Source organism: Ursus americanus, chromosome 8, assembly GCF_024610735.1.
Source record: "Ursus americanus isolate L20-20 chromosome 8, mUrsAme1.1.p, whole genome shotgun sequence".
In the NCBI taxonomy this organism is placed as follows: Eukaryota; Metazoa; Chordata; class Mammalia; order Carnivora; family Ursidae; genus Ursus; species Ursus americanus.
The window spans coordinates 81098371-81112209 of record NC_142134.1 but is presented as its reverse complement, the minus strand read 5'-3'; positions in this window follow the sequence as shown (position 1 = coordinate 81112209).

Here is a 13839-nt window from a genome sequence, read left to right as displayed (position 1 = left end):
GGGTCCCCCTTGCTGCCGGCCAGCAGAATCCCCGTGGGGGGTCAGCAGTCCTGCAGGCCCCGCTCCTCCCAGAGCTGGAGTCTGTCTTCTCATTCGATGGACTCCCCCTCACATCTTCCGCGAAGTGAGGTCATGGTGCCTCCTCAGAGAGGGGAAGGGAGGCTCAGACCACCGTGCCGAGAGCCTGAAGGTGCCATCAGACGAGGCCCAGGGGGCCGGCCCCTTACCCAGAGTGGCCTAGCCCCTTCCCCACAGCAACCCTCCCAGGGAACGAGCCCCTTGCCCAGAGCCACCCACTCAGGGAACTGGCCCCTTACCCATGGTGACCTGCCACGGAGCTGGCCTGCTCTTAGTCAGATCTGCAGAAGACAGACTGCTGTCTCTAAGAACAATCCGGGAACCCAACAATAACCCTGGGACCATCGGCCAGGACAGGATGGATAACTGACACCTCTGATTTCTGTCCTGCTTTGGACTCAGGACCAACCCAAGTAACCCAAACCTGCTCCCATAATCAGCCACGTGGTAAGCCCCCTTCCAGCCTCCCCAAGCCCCCAGCCCCCATCGGGCTCACGCAAGAGCCCCCTTTCCTCCTCTGGGTAGCCCCCCTCCCCCCGCTCTGTCTCTGGGTCTCTGCCCAGTGCAGGCAGCCGACCCCTGCTCCAGCCAGCACCCGGTACGCAGCTTTGCCCTTCTCGTGGGGGGGGGGGTGTGTCTTTGCTTATTTCCATGGGTGTTGACCACTGACACCATGCTTTTTGGGCCCATTTCCCTGACTTCAGGCTGAAGGAGGCCTGTTAGCAGTGCGGCATTTATCCTTGGACAGGACTGGGGCTGTGGAACGATGCGTCTGCCTGGAGGCAAGGGTGAGGCCCCAGGAGGCCGGCAGTTTCTGGGTCTGCCAGGACTGGGGCTCTTGGTGTGGTGGTGGCTTTGCTGCCAGCTGGAGCCTTCTGGCTTTTGCAGACTTCCTGAGGCCTCAGTTTCCCCAGCAGCACTCAGAAATCGGTGGGATTAAGTCGCTGAAGTGAGCTGTCCTGGGACTGTAGGCACCACTGCTGTCCTCCGTCTCCTGTTCTCCTGGACCCCAACTGTTGAGACCCTCGTCCCTGTGCCACGCCCCTCCCCACACCTGGGTCCTGAGTGGGGATGTGGGGGGTACGGCCCCCTTGAGGGCTCCCATGGTTCTGACCCTTGTGTTCTGGCCCGGGCTGGCCTCTGTTATGAGCAGCCTATTTGAGCGTGAACCCTGGGGTCAGGGGCACTGGCTTGCGTGGGGGGCTGCTGGCAGGGAGGGCATGAGCAGGTGTCTCTCAGGAACGGTGACCAGCCTCCCAGGGCTCCACTTCCTCCGTTCAGGCCTGGCACCCCACTACCTGCCCAAGGAGGGGCCGAGCACACAGCCCCAGGTGGTCAGATAGCTTCGGGGTCACAGTCCTCTCCCTAGGCAAATGCATTAGGCAAGCCGCCCAGAGCAGCGGGGAAGGTGCTGGACACAGGTCATGCCCAGCTGCCCCAAATGTGCAGGGACCTCGGAGCCACCGATGCCCTGTGGTCTCCTTGGGGAGGGCTGGGTGTTAGGTCCAAGGACCACTGAGCCCATCTCGCTTCCATCTGAGCACCCCCGGCCATGGAGCCACGGTGCTCAGGACAGAAACCCTGGGAACCCCCAGCAACGAGGGCTGTGCCCAGTGTCCCGGGCATGCTGATGGCCACCTCCCCGTGTTGTCTCAGTCTGTCCTCCACCATCCCTCTGGAGGGTCTTATTCTCTCCGTCCTCGAGAGAAGGAAATCGAGGCAGGGCTCAGCCCTACAGCAGAACTAGACGAGCCCACCCGAAGGCCGTCTGCGAGCGGCATGGAGCTGAGCGCTGAGCCGGGTGGCGCCGTGCACAGCCAGAGGGAGCCGAGGGAGGGGTGAGGTGCGGGCTCCTGCCAGGTGCCTGGGGGCCGCACCTGGGGCACCCCAGCATCTCTGCGTGCGTCTGCCTCTGCTGGAAGGAGAGCTTGAAAATACTCTGTTTGGAAAGGAGCTCGCTTGTTTGCTGTTTTGTTAATGAGTTGAACTGTGGCTTCCGAAAAGGTACGTCCAAGTCCTAAGCCGCAGAATGTGTGAACGTGACCTCACTCGGACAGGGCGTGTTTGCAGATGTCATTAAGGTAAGATGAGGTCATAAGAAGTGGGGCGGTCCTGATCAGATGATGCTTTCCTCATCGGACAGACAGACGGAGAAGAGGGCCACGGAGGCGGACGGAGCCACGCGTCCACAAGCCCAGGAAGGTCCCTCCCCCGGAGCCTCGGGAGGGGCACAGGCCTGCCCCACCTTGAGCTTGGGCTTCTGGCCCCCAGGACTGTGAGGCAATCAGTCCCCGTGTCCTAGGCCCCAGGTGGGGGGCATCTGGCTGAGCAGTCCCAGCAGACTGAGACTCAGCCCCAGGGCCACACGCTCCCAGCCGACACTGGCCACAGACCGACGCACCGGAGGACCCGCTGCCAAGCACGGAACCCCTCCTCCTCCTCGTCCAGAATGGGGTGGGGTGCTCACAGCGCCTGTGTTGGGGGTTAACTCCAGGATCACGTGAATCAATATTTGCAAAGTGTGGAGAACGATAGCTGGTACTCAGTGAACGCTCCGCCTGCTCGTTAAATAAATGGAAGAAACGAGCGCCAAGCCCGGAGTCCACGTGCAGCCCTACATGTCAGCACACATCCTTCCAGCCTTTCCTCACGGCTGCATGGGTCAAAGGGCAGCCACACTGCAAAGGGCTTTTCTAGGACTGCCTGACTGTACTGCAGGGAGGGGCGGGGACCAGGCTGCCCTGAGCCCAGCCCCAGGGGATGCTCGAGGGCCTGACTGCCCAGGGCTCACAACGCTGGGGCCCGTTCCTGGGGGTCTGGGCAGGCATTGCTCCTGCAAGCATGGGAGCCTGGAGAGGGAACCCCTGAAAGAATGCACATCGGAAATGGTGGAGGGGAGAAGGCACTAGAGGGAGGAGCGCCAGGGGAGCTAGGAATATGGGCAGACGTCAGGAGGGGCCCGCGGGCATTGCCGGCCAGCACTTCTTCCCTATTTGGAATTATTTCCTTTGGCCTGGATGCCTGAAAGCACAGAGGGGTCCAAGGCTACATACTATTTGCTGGGTCCTCCTGCAGTGAGACAGGTGGTTCTCCTCCAGGGGGCCGGAGGGAGTCTCTCTGCACCTTGTCCTTGCCAGCTTGACCCCGCTCATTTGGGAGGTGAAGGTGAGGCCCCTCTTCTCCTCAGGTCTCGGGCATCCTGGTGTCCTCCCTGGGCTTCATGGTGACCTGTGTCCGAGCAGAAGAGCAGGTGGGAGACTCAGCGGGCCACGGCTCAGCCCTCCGGGGACAGCGCATCCCTGGCCTGGCCCCATGGCTGTAAAGAATTCCATCTTTCCCCATTCCCCCCTCGTAAATTCAGTTATTTCTTGGCATACAAAAGATTTAATTTTATGTGGTCAAATCCATCCATCTTCTCATTTAGGCCTCATTTTGTTCCTTTTAAGCTTGGAAAGACTCCCCAGTGCCAGGGAGCAGGGAATCAGGTTTACCTTGTGCCACAGGAGAGTTTGAGGGATCTGGTACCACTGCAGGGCCAGGGGGGTTCCCTGGAGAGAGCACCCGGGCTGCTTTTCTCTCCCAGGGTGGAAGGGAGGGGCCTCCCCTCAGCCTTGCCCCCCCGCCCCCCGGCTCTTGGCTCCCTGCTCATCCCTGGGCCTGTGCCCAAGCCTCCCCGTCTGCTCGCAGAGTTTACAACACAGGACTGCTCCCCAGAGAACCCCACCACCCCAGGCCGGCCCTGCATGTCCAGCCTCCAGCCCATCGGGCTGCAGAAAGCCAGGCCCACGGTCCTGGTGTGGCGGCCAGACTCCTATGGGAGCTCACTGGTCCGTGCTCCCCTGTAGACTGGTGCTGTCACTGGGCCTGGAGTGGGAGTTCAGTCCCTGGGGCTGAGGACCTGGTGCACTGCTCAGGCTCTGGGCCTGAGAGAGGAGCAGAGTCGTGCTGCCCACGCTGCCCCACCCCCAGCGTCTCACTACAGGCGGGGGGGGGGGGGGGTTATGAGTTCACCCTGTCTGGGCAGCCCTGGCCTTTCCCTCTCCCCTCCCCTCCCCTCCCCCTTCCCCCTCCTCCTCTCCTCTTCTACTCCCCCTCCTACCTTCCTACACCCCTCCCCTGCTCTCCCTTGCCCCCTCTTATTCCCCTTCCTCCTCTTTCTCCCTCCTCTCTTCCCTCCCCCCTCCTCCCTCCCCCTCCCTTTCTCTCTTTCCTGGAGTCCTCCGTTAGTTTCCGATTGTTGCTGACACAATTATCCCAAACTTAGTGGCTTAAAACAACACGAGCTTATGCTCTCACGTCCTGTGTGATGAGGGGTGAGCCAGGATCCTTGTGGCCAGTCCATGTCCCCTCTCTGTCCCCTGCCTGCCCCAGGGGGAGCCCAGCCCTGACTTGGGCAGGCGACAAGACAGAGAGGGGACAGGAGACACTAACCAGGTAGACGAGGCCGCCAGACGGTACTCCGAGGTGTGGCCACCTGCCCGCAGATGTGCTTGCTGAGTGAGGGCTGAATGGGGGGTGCTCAGAGGCAGCAACAGACGCCAGGCTGGCGGGCTGAGCCCCGTATGGAGGGTTCCGAGAGGGGCAGGGGCTGACTGAGGCATATGGTGCTATCTAGAAATGGCTGCGGGTGGCCGCTGAAGGCTGTAGGCAAGTGGGTGGCATGGTCTATTTTGTGTGGTTGGAGACCCCTTGGACACAGCATGGGGGGTGGGGAGCCGAGGGTAGGACTCTGCTGGGACATTACCGGGAATCCAGTCTTCCCATAGGCCATGTTATCTTCCAGGGCCCATATCGAGGTGTCACCTCCTCTAGGAAGTCTGCCCTGGTCTCCCTGGCTGAGGGGGCCCCTCTCATGTTCCTGGCCCAGCATCACTGCATGGCCATTGTCTGACTCTGGGCGGTCCTCTCGTTTGGTCCAGGAGCCGCTGGAGGCTGAGGACGTGTGTGGGGCCTGGCTCTGTGTCCAGGGCAGGCTCTGCACCGAGCCTGGATGCTGGTGATCTGACAGAGGCGACAGGCAGGGCCCAAGGAAGCAGAGAAGGGAGGTGGAGCAGGGCAGAAGGAGGGGTGAGGCTCTGCTTCCCGGGAGGACACCTTTGACGACCTGCGGCCATGGACATCCTGGGTCGGGGGAGCCCAGTGGTGCAGGAGGCCCTTCTGCACACACACACATGCACACGCTTGCACACACATGCACGCACATGAGGGTGGGAAAGAGGCCATCTCCCCCCCACGTGCTGACACAGTGCCCCCATTTCCTGGGGAGAGAGGGGCTTGCTCTCCTCATTTCACCCCATGCTCTCTGCTCAAGTCTGCGCCCCCTCTCGCTTCCCCCGCGATGACGGTCAGGGGCTGGGCTGCACTGGGGCTGGCAGGGAAGGGGGAACATCGTGTCTCTGATCCAGTGGGGACAGAAGGCCCGCTCCTGCTGCAGCAAGGCCAAGGGTCCCCAGAGGAGCCCCCCGGGCAGGAGACCACCAGCTAGGATGACCTCAGTCTGTGGCACCCGTGCGGGGCTGGGGCCTCTGAGGGGAACTTGGGCCCCAAACACTTCCCACAGGGACAGCAGGGAGGCAAGGGACCCTGAGACATCCTAGGGGGCCCGGGGCCCAGGAAGGGCTTAGAGAATCGGGGAGATTTGAGACACTTTCTGGGGAACAAAGGTGGAGAGAAAGAAGTCTCCTGAAACGTCAGAGCAGCTCCAGACCAACCATGTCCGTGGCGACCCTGACTGCGTCTTGTCCCTCAGCCTCGGCCTCCTCAGTAGGTAGCAGGGGGCAGTCAGCAGGCTGGAGGCCGGCGGAGCCCTGTCACTGATGTAGGGGTGGGGGAAGCTATGTCTGGGTGTCAAAGACCAGAGCTGGCCTCAGAAGACCCCAGAATCCGTCCAATTGTTCCTTGGGATAGATGGGGTATGTGAGACTGGGGTGGGGGGCTGCCCCAGCGTCCCAGGCAGAGCAAGGGTAACCCAGGTGACCTGAGGTCCAGCTCATCAGAATTTACCACGGCACGGTCCTGGAGGAGGGCAGGAAACCCTGGGGCACCTCCCCTGAGGACTCATCTGGGCTGGGCCGTGTGCACGAAATAGTCACTAGATGCGGCCCCTCCCTGCCCGCCACCAGCCTCTGTCCTCACTCAGAGCACCCCGACCTCTGCGGCTTTGAACACCCTCCTCCAGGGGAAGATTTTGTACAAATGGAGACTACAAAGGGGGGTTTGCAAACCTTGGGGGAGCACGTTATTGTTGATGTTGGAGAATGTCCCCGATCCCACGCAGGGGCCCGATCGGGGTGGCGGGCTGGTCAGTAGCTGCCGAGTATCATGCCGCCTGTCAGCTCCGGGCGGGAAGCACTTGCTGCCTTGTGTTTGTGGGGGGCTCTGCTTCAGGCCGCAGGGCCGTGCTCACGCCCCCAGGCACGTCCTGCTCACTGTGAGTGCGGAGGACTCGAGGTGAGCCCTGCCAGCACCACCTCCACCATCATCCGACGGGTCAAAGCCGGGCTTGGGTTGGAAGCCACGTCCAGGCGGAAAGCGGCCGGCTCAGGAAGGGAGAGCTGCCGCAGCCCGCGGGGCCCACAGGCCGGGGATGTCGGCAGCAGGAGGGGTGCTTGGGCAGAGGCTGGTGGGAGCGTTGGGGCACCAGCGGAGGGCACGCGCTGCGGTCGTGCCTGGAAGGTCGGATCCAGGAACAGCAGGGACATTATCCCATCTCGCCGTCCTACAGCTTAGCCCGAAAAATAACCTCTGCTCACCCACACTCGAGCCCCTTTTTGTCCATTTCAAGAAGTAGCACTTTGCTGCCTTGTAACCTGAGCTCGTTAAATACGGGGGGCGGGGGGAGACCCGTGCTTCAGGCTGTAGCTTCACCCGAACGAGGAAGTCTCAACCCAGGGTGGGTCCCAACCTGGGTCATACACCGCTGAGAAGATGGGGTCCCGGCTTTCGAGGGCTGTCTCTGGAGAGGGAGGTTGTCCTGGGCTGACGAGGCAGGGGTTGTCAGAAGGCTCAGGCATGTGTTGGGGCAGCCCAGCTGTCCTAGTTGTGACCCAGGCAACAACAGAAAACTAGTTTTATCTGCGTCGACCCCTCCATTGCTGTACCTTCCATTGTCAATTATCTTGAGGGTTCCACCCGCGGAGGCATCAGGCTCTGGGGCTGGTGACCAGTCGCCTTGAGTGTCCATGAGTCACCTTTACGGTGCCCACACGTGGGCCGTCAGAGCTCAGGTTTGGAGAGAACCCCTTGTTTCTAGTCGCCCTTGTGCTCGGGCCTGTCCTCTCCTTGCAGCAGGAGACTTGAAGCTGTGTGTGTGTGTGTGCGTGCGCGCCCGTGTGCACACGTGTACGTGCCAGTACGTGGGCGTGTGCACATGCAGTGCCTGTACATGTGTGTGCACATACATGCATGTGCTTGTGCACGTGTGTGCCACGCGTGTGTCTGTATGTGTGCATGTGTGTTGGGGCCCCTGTGCTGCCTTGGCTGGTTCCCGAGTCACCTGGACTGACTCACGCCACCTCTATGAACCGGGGGTGTGGGGAGGAACAAGCCCCGAGGGAGAAGGAAGGACGAGGATGATGGCCGGCAGGAGTAAGAGGCGGCTTGTGACTTGAGGTCCGGGGAGACCAGGAACATCCCCCAAGTGAAAACCCGTCCGTATGTCTGGGGTAAGGAGCAGAGCGCGCCACGGACAATAAACGCAGAGGGACGCACCTTGGAGGTCAGATCCGGCCCAGAGATGGGGCGTCTCTGAGGGCGAGGCCAGAGTAGCGGGAGCCCCAGCACTAGCCGGGTGGCACAGGGGCAGCTGTGGGCGCCTCCATGGGGCCCAGCGCTGCAGCAGATGGGACGTGCTGCCGGCAGGGGGGTCGCGTCTAGGCTCCGGGTGGGGCAGGTGCTTGCACGCACAAGCCGGCCTCACGGACACCACCGTGTCCTCGGGCTCTGGCCAGAGGGCTGTCCCCCGTCACGTCCCTCCAGCTGCTTTCACATGTGGCTGCAAAGGCCCTGGGGACACTGTCATCAGGTGTGAACGTGTCCTGAGCAGAGATGGGGAAGAACGGAAGGGGCAACGGAAGGCACCAGAACCCGCTCAACTAGAGCGAGGCTCAGTGATGGGCAAAGCGGGAGCAGAGAGAAAGTGACACAGCAGCTGTTGGAAACAGACAAACGATGTCAAGGTCAGGGCCGTTGGAACTTGGTGGGAGAGCAGCCAGGCCGCAGCGGGGCAGGGGCCTGGCCGGGGGTGAGCGGCGGACAGGGAGCCCCCAGCCCCACCAGGGAGCACCGGCCAGACCCAAGCGCAGCACACCCCAGGAGCACAGGAAGGAGACAATTTTGGTCCAAAACGAAGTAAACAAATCCCCAAACAAAAGCTCTGAGGAAGTGATAATTAAACCCCAGAGCTGGCTCTTTGAAAACAGTTTGCAAAATGAACAAGTCTCTTGAAAACACATCAGAGAGAGAGCCCGCCCAACCCAGAAGGCGGGCCTCAGGCTGCGGCGAGGGGACGAGGGGCCGTTATACACCTGCCTCTCTCGCCCTCCTCCCGCGGCTCGGCGAGGGGTGCTCCCCACGGTGGGTGCTGAGCCACAAGAGGTGCCCCGTGTGGGCCGAGAACAGAGGGGACAGATCAATCAGGAGAGGAGGACCCCGTTGGGGAGGCCACGGGGGACAAGTCGTTCCTGCCAAGCCCCTGCGCCCCCACCCTTCACCAGGGCTGCGTTCCAAACATGAACCACCACCCCTGGCAGCCCTGGGCCAGATCAACGGACCAGGCCACAGGAAACGTGGGCACCCTGGCCAGCACCTTCTCTGAGTCTGGCCCCACCTGCCAAAGATGGAGGAAGGTGAGTAGGAGCTGGAGCGAGGGGTGAGGCTCCCCACCTCCCGACAGAGCAGGCCGCCCGCAAGAGCAGGTAGCCCAGCCCCGATGACACCCCCTCAGCCCGGGAGCCCGAAGAGCAGAACCACGGGATGGCTGGGTCCTCGCCCCCTTCAAGGGCTGCAGCCATGACGTTGACAGGGCGTGCTCAGGAGGGCCCCCCATGGAGGGGGCTGTGCTCAGCGGTCTGTGCTCAGGAGTCCGTGCTCAGGGGGGCCGTGCTCAGGGGGCCATGCTCGGGGGGCTGTGCTCACGGGGGCCGTGCTCAGTGGTCCGTGCTCAGGAGGGGCCCTGCTCAGGGACATGCTCTGCTGTCGCCATCTTGAAACTGTCAGCAACGTTTGGACAAGGACCCTGCGTTTTCATTTTTTATGGAAGCCTGACTGGTCCTTCCACACACACAGAAGCATGTGGGCCACAGAGCTCCTCTGAGTGAGGTGCAGGTGGCCGGTGCCTGGCGCCCAGGCGGGGGTGGGGTTCCTGTCCACATCTCGGGCATCCCTGGGCCCAGCTGACCTGGCTTGGGCGTCCCTGGCACATGCATCCCGGAGGGGCCGGCGGTCGCTGGGCTGTCCTCCCTGGGCGGCTACCTCCCCCTCTCTGGCTGGGTCTGCCCGGGGGGCCAGCAGCTCCCAGGGGCAGGGCCTGGTCCCACCGCTCCCTGGTCCCTCCTGTATGGACGTGGAGTCGACGCTCAGAGTTGCCTCCTTCATGTGGAATGAGGGGCCGGAGTGCGCGTGGGAAACCGCAGGTTTCCACGGGGTCTGCTGTCTGTGGATGAGGTGGAACTGGTGGAGAGCTGAGGCCCTGGCCCAGGCCCTGGGGACCTGGTCGTGCAGGAGGACGCTTGTCAGGAGCCAGCTCTTCTGCAGACTGCCGCCGCTCGGGGCAGCCAGCACTCTCGTCTTGTCTGCACACCGGGGCTCTTGCCGGCTCGCTGCAGGCCCAGCGCCCGATGGTGTGATGTCAGCGTCATGACTGGAAGTGCGGCTTCCCCGGGAGCATTACTGACCCATGGGAGTCAGACCATGTGAAGAAAAATGACAAGGATCCACTGTCTGCCAAACACGCTCGCCAGGGGACAGGGAATGATAAACCACCGCCAGGGCCTCGTCTGGAGAGCACATAAAACCCACTCAGCAAAGCCTGTGGGCATGGGCTCCTCCAGTACGTCTAGGCGAGAGAGGGGAAATTCACGGTCAAAGTCAACGGCACTGCTGTTAGGAGATGTTTCAGGTCTCCGGGCAACTGGGTGTCCAGCTTGGGTCCTCACTTATTCATTCCCCCCACATCCATCCATCCACCCCACACCCACACCCACATCCATCCACCCCCACCCCCACATCCATCCATCCATCCATCCATCCATCCATCCATCCATCCACCCCACCCCCACATCCATCCACCCACCCCCCACCCCACATCCATCCACCCACCCCACACCCACACCCACATCCATCCACCCCCACCCCACATCCACATCCATCCACCCCCACCCCCACATCCATCCATCCATCCATCCATCCATCCACCCCACCCCACCCCCACATCCATCCACCCACCACCACCCCCACCCCCACATCCATCCACCCACCCCCCACCCCACACCCATCCATCTATCCACCCCCCACCCCACATCCATCCATCCATTTTTCCACCCCCCCACATCCTTCCGTCCGTCCATCCACCCCACATTCATCCATCCATCTATCCACCTCCCCCCAACACACATTCCCATCCTCGCCCCCAGTGAACCACATGTGTCCTCTGGAACGCAGCCTGTGCTGGGTGCCTGGCATACAGAAATGGGATGGATGCCAGGAGCTCACAGCCTGGTGAGAGAGATGGGCTGTGTGTTTTCTGGTCAGACGGCAGCCTTGGAGCTGTGGGTGACCAAAGAGGCACCCGATCCAGCAGGAGATGTGGGACAGAGATGGCTTCTCTGAAAGGGGTGCCCACACTGAGTCCTGCTGGACTGGGGAGGTGGGGACCAGGGTGGGGTGGATTCAACAGAAGAAAGCAAGGGAGCCCTCGAGCAAGGGTCCAGAGGCCAGGCCCAGCTGCTGAGTACAGGGGTCCCCCAGCATCCTGCGTGTCTGGTGCAGGAAGAGGCAGGAGGCCCGGCTGGCAGGGGGAGTTGCTGCTGGCATAGCCCACGGCCGTCCATGGGAGGGGCGCCGGGGAACGTGGGGCAATCAGATCAAGTTTAGAAGGGCCATGCCAGGGATCGTAGGTATAAAACAGAGGCCAGCAAACCTTCCCTGTACGGGGTCAGAGAGCCAACATCTTTGCATTTCTCATCCATGCCCTTTCGGGAAAGCAGCCACGGACAGCGCGGATGCCTGGTGCCCATGAAACTTGGCTTTGAGAAACAGGTGTTGGGCCCGATTTGGCCCGACTCAGATGTAGAATAAAAGAAAGCATGTTTGACAGAATAGCCCCGATTTTGGGTGCCCCTACAGGGAAATACCCACCCAAAACACGAAGCTCTGGGATGTACGCGAGGTAGGTGCACGGCTGTTTCCGGAACGGGCACAGCCCCGGGCTCCCGGGGGAGAAGCAGCCGCCAGAAGAAGAGGGGTTCTGTGCAGGGCCCGTGCGGGGAGGGCCAGGGCAGGGCGCTGAGACAAACGCAGCTCGTGGGTTAACGTGCCTGACCACGGCTTGTCAGACTCAAGCCAGAGTCCCTTCGGTCTGTCCACAGGTGACAGCGGCTGACAGGTGGGAAGGGGGCGGCCGGCCGGTCACTCAGGGCAGGGGCTCCTCCTGCAGCTCCGGGTTGTCTCCACACACGGGGAGCACGGAGTGGGTTATAGGTGTGGGAGTGGGAGAGGCAGGAAGGCGCCCTTGCTCCGTGGCGAGAGCTCGCCTGGACGTGCGGTGTGGCTGTGGGAGGCCGCGGCCCCCTCTGCTCTGCAGCTGTCTGCTCCGTCCGTTTCAAGGGGGAGCCGCCTCATTGTCCGACTTCCTGGCAGCTGCCGCTGCTGCGTGGGGGACAGATTGGCTATTCATCCTGCTGGCCGCGATGCCGCCGCTGCCACACCCGCACAGGCGACATCACACACAGAGCAGTGCCACCGGGCGCGGCCGTGTCTCTGAGCATCCCGGCTGCCTCTGTGCGCCACGTTCAAACGGGAACCGTGCGGAGCCCCGGCCCTTGGTGAAACTGTCCATCTTCAAAGCAAAGTCGCCGGCGGTGGGGGAGACGGACCCCTGCCGGGGGTGAGAGGGCAGTTCTGGTTCTGGAGAATTCTCTCTGATCTGTCAGGGTGCACAGCGGCGTGGGTGGCGCCCGTTAGCGTCACGTCATCCTCGGTCCTCGACGTGGCTCCCCCGCCTGCTCTGGAGGGTCGCGCCCTGAACACGATCCGGTCGAGGGGGACGACGCTAGAACGGGCCACAGGTGCCGCCTTCGGACTCTGGCCGCCAGACTCTGTTGACTTTTGGGAGTGAAAACGCGTTCTAGTTCATTTTGGGCTTGGCGTGAGCGCGAGAAATTCCCCCTTTCGGATGAATAGTTTAAGAGAAAGAAAATGACTAAGCGTGCACTTTACGTAACAGCCATGAAGATAATTTGATGCTCTGTTTTGATTCAGGGTGCAATATTCCCTTAAAAAAAGAGACATTCTCTGCTTTCTTGAGAATTCCAAAAGGCTGGGAATTAAATCTCTTCCCCAATAAAAATGAGAAGTCTGGCCTCCCATCTAAATATTACAACGTTAGCCGCAGCAGAGAGCGGTCTTTCCAGTTACGCAGGAGCCCCTTCCAAGCATAGATTCGATGTCGTGAAAATGGCGGACGTTTATCGGGTGCTTAATAATTGCTAGGCACCAGGGGTCTCTGAGGTCACAGAGGCTACTGTGACCCCCCCTTTACAGGTGAGGACATTGAGGCACAGGGGTAAGGGGCTGGCCCCATCACTCGGCTTATGAGTGACACCGACGAGGCAGCCTCCCCGGGCGCCCGTGTGCACGTCCACCCGGCTGGGGAGCCTCAAGGGAGCCCGGGGGAGGTTGGGCCCCCCAGTGGTGCTCCCCACAGGTGGGGGTGGGAAAGGGGAGATGTGGGTGAGGAAGACTTGCCATCTCACCTGCAGGCCCAGCTGTTCTCTGCAGGGAAGCCCCTCCCCATCGTCTTATGTCACAGGCCACCTTTGTTGTTGTTTTTTTTAAAAGATTTTATTTATTTATTCGACAGAGATAGAGACAGCCAGCGAGAGAGGGAACACAGCAGGGGGAGTGGGAGAGGAAGAAGCAGGCTCCCAGTGGAGGAGCCTGATGTGGGGCTTGATCCCAGGACGCCGGGATCACGCCCTGAGCCGAAGGCAGACGCTTAACCGCTGTGCCACCCAGGGCCCCCCACAGGCCACCTTTGAAACGTGCAACCCTGACCGCCCCCTGGGGACCCCTCAAAGACCCCCACCACCTGGTGGAGGCCCAGCGCCTTGGCAAGGTGTCCAGAGAGCTTGCTGGGACTGGCCAGTCCACCTCTCCAGCAACTTGCTGTGCTCTCTGGAAGCTCTGGTGAGCCCCCGACCCCGTGCATGGAGGTCCTTCCCTCGTACCCCTCCAACCCGGTGCATGGCCTGGAATCCTCTCTCTCTAGCCGCATGCCTGGAGGATGTCCTCGGCTTCCCTTCACCGTCTGTCCCCCTGCCAGGACATGTTTCCTTGGGGTCCACAGCTACCTGGATGCTTCCTCTGTCCCAGCTCTGCCTCCCTCTGACCAAGGCCTCCTGGGGGCAGGACGGCTTCCCTTTGGCCACACCCCAGGGCCCAGAGCAGGGCAGGTGCCCGCCAGGTGGCCATAGACCTGGCCTCGGGTCCTGCTTCCCAGACCTCCCAGCACATGTATCCCGGGCCAGGCTCCTCCTCGGGGAG